The sequence below is a fragment of the Dermochelys coriacea genome, chromosome 15 (genome assembly GCF_009764565.3).
Source record: "Dermochelys coriacea isolate rDerCor1 chromosome 15, rDerCor1.pri.v4, whole genome shotgun sequence".
In the NCBI taxonomy this organism is placed as follows: Eukaryota; Metazoa; Chordata; order Testudines; family Dermochelyidae; genus Dermochelys; species Dermochelys coriacea.
Genome location: NC_050082.1, coordinates 25,142,546 through 25,151,574, shown reverse-complemented (window position 1 = coordinate 25,151,574; position 9,029 = coordinate 25,142,546).

The following is a 9,029-nucleotide window of genomic DNA, read 5'->3' as shown; positions in this document are numbered from 1 at the left end:
TGGGAGGGGAGCAGGGGTCACTGAGGGGAGACACTAGCAGGGGAGCTGGGGGGGTCACAGAGGGAGACACGAGGAGGGGAGCAGGGGGTCCCTGGGAGGGGAGCAGGGGTCACTGAGGGGAGACACTAGCAGGGGAGCTGGGGGGGTCACAGAGGGAGACACGAGGAGGGGAGCAGGGGGTCCCTGGGAGGGGAGCAGGGGTCACTGAGGGGAGACACTAGCAGGGGAGCTGGGGGGGTCACAGAGGGAGACACGAGGAGGGGAGCAGGGGGTCCCTGGGAGGGGAGCAGGGGTCACTGAGGGGAGACACTAGCAGGGGATCTGGGGGGTCACAGAGGGAGACACGAGGAGGGGAGCAGGGGGTCCCTGGGAGGGGAGCAGGGATCACTGAGGGGAGACACTAGCAGGGGATCTGGGGGGGTCACAGAGGGAGACACGAGGAGGGGAGCAGGGGGTCCCTGGGAGGGGAGCAGGGGTCACTGAGGGGAGACACTAGCAGGGGAGCTGGGGGGGTCACAGAGGGAGACACGAGGAGGGGAGCAGGGGGTCCCTGGGAGGGGAGCAGGGGTCACTGAGGGGAGACACTAGCAGGGGATCTGGGGGGGTCACAGAGGGAGACACGAGGAGGGGAGCAGGGGGTCCCTGGGAGGGGAGCAGGGATCACTGAGGAGAGACACTAGGAGGGGAGCTGGGGTTCACTGAGCAGGAGACATGAGGAGGGGAGCAGGGGTCACTGAAGGGGAGACACTAGCAGGGGATCTGGGGGGGGTCACTGAGAGGGAGACACGAGGAGGGGAGCTGGGGATCCCTGGGAGGGGAGCAGGGGTCACTGAGGGGAGACACTAGGAGGGGAGCTGGGGTTCACTGAGTGGGAGATAGGAGGGGAGCTGGAGGGTTCACTGAGCAGGAGACAGGAGGAGGGGAGCTGGAGGGTTCACTGAGAGGGAGCAGGGGTCACTGAGGGGAGACACTAGGAGGAGCGCTGGTGGGCTCACTGAGAGGGGAGACACAAGGAGGGGGGCATGGGTCACTGAGGGGAGACACTAGGAGGCAAGCTGGGTGGGTCACTGGCAATGTTCCCTCTAATTTTTGACAGGCCGTGTGTGCAAAAAATTGCTTCTGTGCAAATTTTTGTGTGCACGGTGTTTAGGATCTGTTTGTGCGCACACACATGCACAGCTTAGAGGGAACAGTGGTCACTGGGAGGGGAGAAATGAGGAGGGGAGCAGAGGTCACTGAGGGGAGATACTGGGGGGAAACTGGGAGGGTCACTGGGTGGGCAGCAGGAGTCACTAGGGGAGACATGAGGATGAGAGCTAGGGGTCACTGAGGGGAGACACTAGGAGGGGAACTGGGAGGGGAGCAGGGGTCACTGAGAGGGGAGTTGTGAGGACACTGATGGCAACTGGGAGGAGGGTGAAGAGACTACGGGAGGGAGTTGAAGGGGTGGATTCAGGGTAGCATTGGGGTTTTTTTGGGAGAGTGCGGTTGGGTCTGGAGAAAGCAGTGTCACTGGAGTATGGAGGACACAAAGAAGGTGAGCAGTGGAGTTGGACAGAGTGGATCATGGGGTTTGGGGTACTCTAGGGGAAGGACTAGGCAATGGAGACTGAACTCCCCTCTTCGCCCTATATATGGTTCCTTCAGGTCAGGGTTGAGGTACGCTGACAGGGAGGAAGAAGCTTGTATTTCCCCTTCTCAAGCTGTACCTGTTCTGTGGATAACAATCTGGCACTTTCACCAGCACTAAACTATGCCCCCGCCCCCACCCCTGCACAAATAAAAGGTTCTAAGCCTTTCATATTTTCAACATTACTAACCATTTAGGTCCATAACCATTCCGTTCTACTCTGCGCTGATTAGGCCTCAACTTGAGTATTGTGTTCAGTTCTGGGTGCCACATTTCGGGAAAGATGTGGACAAATTGGAGAAAGTCCAGAGAAGAGCAACAAAAATGATTAAAGGTCTAGAAAGCATGACCTATGAGGGAAATTGAAAAAATTGGTTTTGTTTAGTCTGGAAAAAAGAAGACTGAGAGGGGACATGATAATAGTCTTCAAGTACATAAAAGGTTGTTACAAGGAGGAGGGAGAAAAATTGTTCTTCTTAACTTCTGAGGATAGGTGAAGAACCAAGGGGCTTAAATTGCAGCAAGGGTGGTTTAGGTTGGACATTAAGAAAAACTTCTTGTCGGAGTGGTTAAGCACTGGAATAAATTGTCTAGGGAGGTTGTAGAATCTCCATCACTGGGGATTTTTAAGAGCAGGTTGGACAAACACCTGTCAGGGATGGTTTAGATAATATTTAGTCCTGCCTTGAGTGCAGGGGACTGGACTAGATGACCTCTCGAGGTCCCTTCCAGTTCTATGATTCTATGATATTGTAACACAGATTTTCAAGCGGAAATTCCAGCTGCAAAGACTTATGCACATGCTCAAAGCTAAACGTGTGTAAATATTTAGAGGATTGGGGCCTTAGCATTTATATTTAATACTAAATGACATAATGTGACCCTTAGTGTTTACATTTTGTAAATAACAATACAGTGATGGAATCAATGTTTTCTGTATAATTTTATTTAATACAAAATCACAGAGTAAAATTGAAATCTATCTATGGGATTTATACTGCTGCTTATCATCATAGCAGCTGAGCACTTGTGTAAAATCAATAGCAATAATTAATTCCCTAGTAGAATTCCTTGTGGCTTTTGTACTTCTCCCTTTTTGAGATCATAAGTCTGCATGGAGTAGTTGTTGGGGTTTTTTTTGGGGGGGGAAAGAGTTGGTAGAGGTGTGGGAATAAAAGGGATGTTTGAACTGTGACCATTACTTATGGTGGAAAGACTTTCTCAGTGAGAAAGGTTTTGCCACCCTTCCTAAAGATGATCAGACTCTGGATTCACTTGCTCTTTACTGGAGGATTGTTCCTTAGTCAGATCCCTTCAGCACAGAATGTTTTGTCTCCAGCTCTCACATACTTTGTCCTGAGCTTTGAGATCTGCATTGTCCCAGAGGAGCTCAGCTGTCATGATTCATAGACTGAATTTGGTCTTTTATGTAGTTGGTTCTTGATCCATTTGGTGCTTTGAAAATTAGGACCAAAATTGGCATTGGAAGCTGACTGGGAGCCAGTTGAGGGACTTGAGTTCAGGTCCATGGAGAATGTGGGCACTGCATTCTGAACTAGCTGGATGGAGCCTGTGCATCATTTTCATGTTTAGTTTCAGATACAATGAGTTACAGCAGTGGTTTTCAACCTATGGTCTGCAGACCCCTAAGAGTTCCAAAGTGGTCTGCACCTCCATTTGAAATATTTAGGGGTTCTGTAAATGAAAAAAGGTTGAAAGCCACTGAATTTCAATAATCCAGACTAACATAATTACATGATTTTTGTTCCCCTTTTGTTTATGGCTGTACAGCTGTAAATTAGGAAGGAAAACTTTACTTTAGCCACACTTCCTTATTAATTTAGCTCTTGACTGCATAAAGTCTCAGAAGAATGACCAGATTATTGTTCTCAATCCAGATTTAGTACTCATTCATATAAAAATAGCTAATATAATATCTTGCCAAACTCTTGTCAGTGTCTACGTATTTTCTATTAAAGGGTGGAATCACAGAACATACGCAAAGCTCTTTCTTTCATATTAAATCCAAATTGTTTAGAAACTATTAATTCAGCAAAAAACCTGAAGATATAAAGATTCAGAACCACCACACCAAAAAGTTGTGGCTCATGTTGGAGTATCTGCTTTATTTTAAAATTTGCTTATTTCTTCTGATTAATATATGTTAAGTACATATGTTAATATTTGTATAGCAGCAACATTCTGAAGTGTTTTATACACTATGGGAAAATGTATTCCTGGTGTAATTCCATTAACATCAATGGAGTTACACCAGGAATAATTTGATCTAGTAATTGACCCCAGAAATTTCCAATTACTATAGTAGCTGATAAAATTATGCTTAAAAATCATTTACTGGATCAATATATTTTCCAATCTGCATATTATGTAAGTACTGACTTCTTGGAATGCTTAGATAGTTAGAATATTTGCAGCCAAGAGGACAGGACAAGTAGTGGTCATAAGGTCATTATCCTGGTTTTTGCCACTTTTGATGTGATGGAAGAAATACAGTTACCATATTAGGTCAAGCTTATCTCTGGTGTATCTCCATTGAAGCGTAATAAAGTTGCATTTGAATTTATTGGAGTTATACCAAGGATGAAGTTGGCCTAAGATATCCTAGCAGACACCTGAATGTATAGATAAAAAAAATATGGTCTGTCGTCAGTCTAATACAACATACTCAGCTCCTTGACTTGAACAATCATTAGAGAGACAAGTCCATCTTTTATTGGACTAACTTCTGTTGATGAGAGACAAGCTTACACAGAGCTCTTCTTCAGGTCTGAGAAACATACTTATCATGTCACAGCTAAATACAAGGTGGAACAGATTGTTTGACATAAGTAGTTAACACAAAGGGCCATTCAAGGTGAAGTGGCCCATTAACTTCCCTCCAGTCACTGGGAAAAAAAGAAGGGAGGGGGGAAGAAAGCAGCTGGGCAGAGTTGGTAGCAGGTTATAGATTGTTATAGTAAGCTATAAATCTAGTGTCTCAATTCACTCCATGATTTTTAGTGTCTAGCAAAGTTATGAATTTAAGCTCCCAGGCTCAAATATACTGAACAATCATTTGTTTCAGAGTAGCAGCCGTGTTAGCCTGTATTCGCAAAAAGAAAAGGAGCTACACGAAAGCTTATGCTCAAATAAATTTGTTAGTCTCTAAGGTGCCAAAAGTACTCCTTTTCTTTGAACAATCGTTGTCATTATTATTTATAGGCAAGCCACACAATCAACATACAACATGTATGTTGTGCTTTTTGAAGAATATCTCTGTTGTGTGTATATCTTCAACAGTGGGAGATGCTACAAAAAAGATAAATAAATGTTACTCATGAGCAATTTTCACCTGTGTGTTTACAGCTGACTGACATGAGCTGTTGCAGTATGACCTTGTTATTCAAAACTAGCAGATAATTGCTATGACAACACAATATCACATAACATTCACACATACCCATCATCGTGGGAAAAATAACATTTTTTAAAAGACATTTGAGGAGAAATTAAATAGATGAGGGCTTAAAAGAGACCCTCCTTTATAAAGGTATAAAGTGGGTATAACTTTATCAGGGTCACTTTATAAACAGTATTGGGCAATGGTGTGGTTTAAGAGTGTGGAACTCTGATGTGTAAACCCAATTTTGCCACTGACTCATTGTATGATCGTCAGGAAGTTTCTTAGCCTTTGCCTATTTCCTCATTTATAAAATTGGGGATTTCTTCCTACTTCATAGGGGGATTGTAAGGAATAACAAATACTTGTAAAATGCTTTGAATTCATTGGGTGAAGACTATCAAACATTTGTTATTCATATTACAACTACCTGTTTAGGAAGACTCACTAGTTTAGTTATTTGGTTTACAGTGGAACAGCGAGGCCCCAGTCAGGATCAGCCCACTTCCCCTCCCTCAGACTGCTGCACCAAGTGGGAGCTATGTGAAAATGGGGGTAGCTGTGAGTCTGGTAATCCAGCCATAAGTAAATCAGTTCTTCTAATTAGTCACACTTCACATTAGTAGCTTTTATTCAATTAAAGTTTATAACCAGCTGATACATAATAGTGAAATCATGGCAAAATTTACAGAGGGACTTGAACAAACTCATTAGTGCTTAAGTACAACCAGGGGTGAAAGTAACATTCAACACTTACCAATGCAGGGGCTGGCTCCATAAGGGGCAGGGCTGGGGGGTCAGCATCCCCCAGCCAGCCCATCCACGCTGCCTGGCCCATGCTGCCTGGGGCTCCAGCAGTGATTTAAAAGGGCCGGGGGCTCCGGCTGGCTGGAGTCCCCGGCCCTTTTAAATCACAGCACCGGGGCAGCTGCTCCGGCCCTCCTTTTGGCCCTCCTGCCCCCCCTCCCCGTCGGCAGCCCCAGGGGTGCATAAGAGGCAGCACTTTAACATCACTGCCCCTTTTGTGACCCCCATTGGCGGCTCTGATGGGTCCCTACCAGCAGCAGCACTTTAATGTCAGCTGAGTACAGGCTGGTACCAGTGGCCACTTTTTACCGGTATGCCGTACCAGCTTACTTTCAACCCCTGAGTACAACCCATATTGCCAATAACCTTTCTACCTTCTTAGTCAGACTTGTTTAAGAGCTGGGGTGGAGTTTCTGCTTATTGTAGCTTGCTGGGTGGCATTTTAGTCACCTATAGCCCTACCTTCTTGGACAAGTTTATGTATAATTTAGCTTCCTAGCCAGCTGGGAGAGGCTGAGGTTAAAAGAGAGGTGAAATGAGACAGCAGAGCTCAGCTGCTTTTGTATAAACATGTATTCCAATCTTGACAGTTATGTGCAATTCCATTTAGTCACATTAATGAGAGATAAAGGTATTGAGGCAGAATAGTCTCTTGGACTGAGCAGAGGGCTGGGTGTCAAGAACTCCAGAATCTTGCCTCTGTTGGGACACTGGGAGGTACGCCACACTTATCACGAACTGTGCATGTCATGACATCAGATGCTTAGGAGTGGTTTCTGTTTATCTTTACTGGCATTACTTTTATGCTGACAGTATTTTATGAACATTACATTTGTCAACATGCAAATTATGGAACATAGGCTCCTTTCCTTACAACAATCTGTTATACAATCAAAACTAACACGTGTAGTGAAGTGGGTTTCTCCCATAGCCATTGCAAAAGTGGCCTGTATATCTATCAAAGTGCTTTCTTCTGGCAAGAGGAATTTCTTTTCAGTAGAAAGGAATGAAAAATCTCAGGATCAAAATGAAATTCATATTGCATAGCATTTAATAAAGAATCCAACATTAGTATTAGAAAGAATCAGCATCCAATCTATTTTATTAATATTTATATTGATGTATTTTTAAATATGATCCTGGAATCCCCTTTCTCACCTTGTATCATGTCAAGGTTATTTCCGGTACCAGTGCATATTTATTAGGTGTATCCATGTTTTGCAAGTCACCTTTTTGACAGCTTGTTTTGCCTGGAAAAACTGGTTAATTAGTAGAAACCCGAATTTGCAAATATAATCTTTGGAGCATATTAACCCTTGCTCTAATGAAGTGGGTTTTAGCCCACGAAAGCTTATGCCCAAATAAATTTGTTAGTCTCTAAAGTGCCACAAGTACTCCTTTTTTTTTGTTTTTTGTTTTTTTTAAACAATGTACATCATTTAAGCTACCCTGTGGCGTGTTAATTTCCTTGTGTATATTTAGGAAGAGGAGCCCCCTGGAGCTTCTCTTTAGACACCCCATTTTAGTCAAAGGCTGATTCTCTCACATATCAAAATGATGTGACCATCCAGCACATTGGGGTAGAGAGAGTGGTCCCAATGCTAGTTGAGAGAGCAAGAGCTGATTGTCAGCTTCTCAGACTAGAAAGGGCAGGGTATGCTACAGAGGCAATACAGTAAGAGCCTAGTCCTGGACACCCTGGTCATCATAAATTCCCAATGAAGTCAGTGCACAAAACTTAGAAGCTAAGGCGCTCAGATCTGAAAAACAAAGATATCTAGCAACTCAAATATTGAAACACAGGTGCTTTGTGGATCTGTAATGTCTTCCCATACCTGTGTAACCAAACACTCCAATGCCTAACCACTGAAATAAATACATGTTCTTATTTCGGCATAGTCAGATTTATTAGAATATACACATACTGAAATAAACACAGCTGGGTTGATTCACCACACTATGTTTCCATGGTGATGTCAACAGGACATCTGCTTCATTGTCAGCATGAAGGTACAGATGTAACCATGTGTTACTGATGCGTGGTTATGACCACAGTATCTCACCTTGTATAGATTTCTGGTGGGGTCCTTCAGCATTTACACCAAACACAGTTGTGTTTATGCCAGTATACACACAGCTCTTGGAATGACATGAAGTAGCTGTAGGAAGGAAAGTGCTACACATGCTCAGCATAGCAATTGCAATCATTCTGAACTTCTTTCCAAACCTAATTTCTTCCAGCTCTGCAGCATGTGCCTTCAGTATCAAGGTCAAGAGTCAGCTGAGTTATGTGTGGAAAATAAATCCCTTTATCTTAAAAGGAGAAAAACTTTTTCTCCAGGATTGCATAACTCAACAGGATCTGAACAGACAGAATGAGAATGAATGAGGGGGTTTAGAATAGAACAGCTATTTCAACCCTCACTATAGCAATGGTACAGTCACAATAAGAATAAAATACTTTGCAGACATCTTCAAAGTGTTTTAAAATGTTAACTGATACAAACATCCCTGTGAGGCAGTAGTACCCCATTTTATAGATGGGGTAACACTGGAAGTTGTGAGTTCATATGTTCGTGGAAGGCAGAATGTATAATACACTTGCAGTGATCTGTAAATATTAATTATTGAAGTACTTGCCCAAGTCAAAAAAACAGAGTCAGTCGTAGAGCTGCAATTACTATCCTGACTTTTAGTCTGGGCTCACTCCAAGGCACCAAAGCTATAAGGAAATCTTAGGGATCTTAGCATAAAGAAAGATCCAGCCCTACTTGTGGTTGACAGGATAACTAAGGATATTCACAAACCCTAACATTTAACCCTATCCAGAAAATTGCTTGAGTTTTTCTACTGTATAGTAGGGAATTCAGCATCTGTGACAATGACACCTAGAAAGTCAAATCTGATGTTGTCGACTGTGCAGAGATGGCCCAGTTTGCAGTTGCCAAGTGTTCTTAGGATCTAACATCTGGAGTATTAATAAAAATGAGATTATAATAATAAGCCTGGGAACCAAGAATCCTATTTGAGTGCATGTTTAACAAAGCATATGCAAGCTCAGTTCAGTACAATCGTTGAGAGGCTGGCATGCAATGAATGTATGACCGTTTACATACCCGATTTAATTTTGATAGGACTCTCCGCTTACCCATGTACCTCTAGCTCTGGTTCCAGCATCCCATTTGTTAGCTG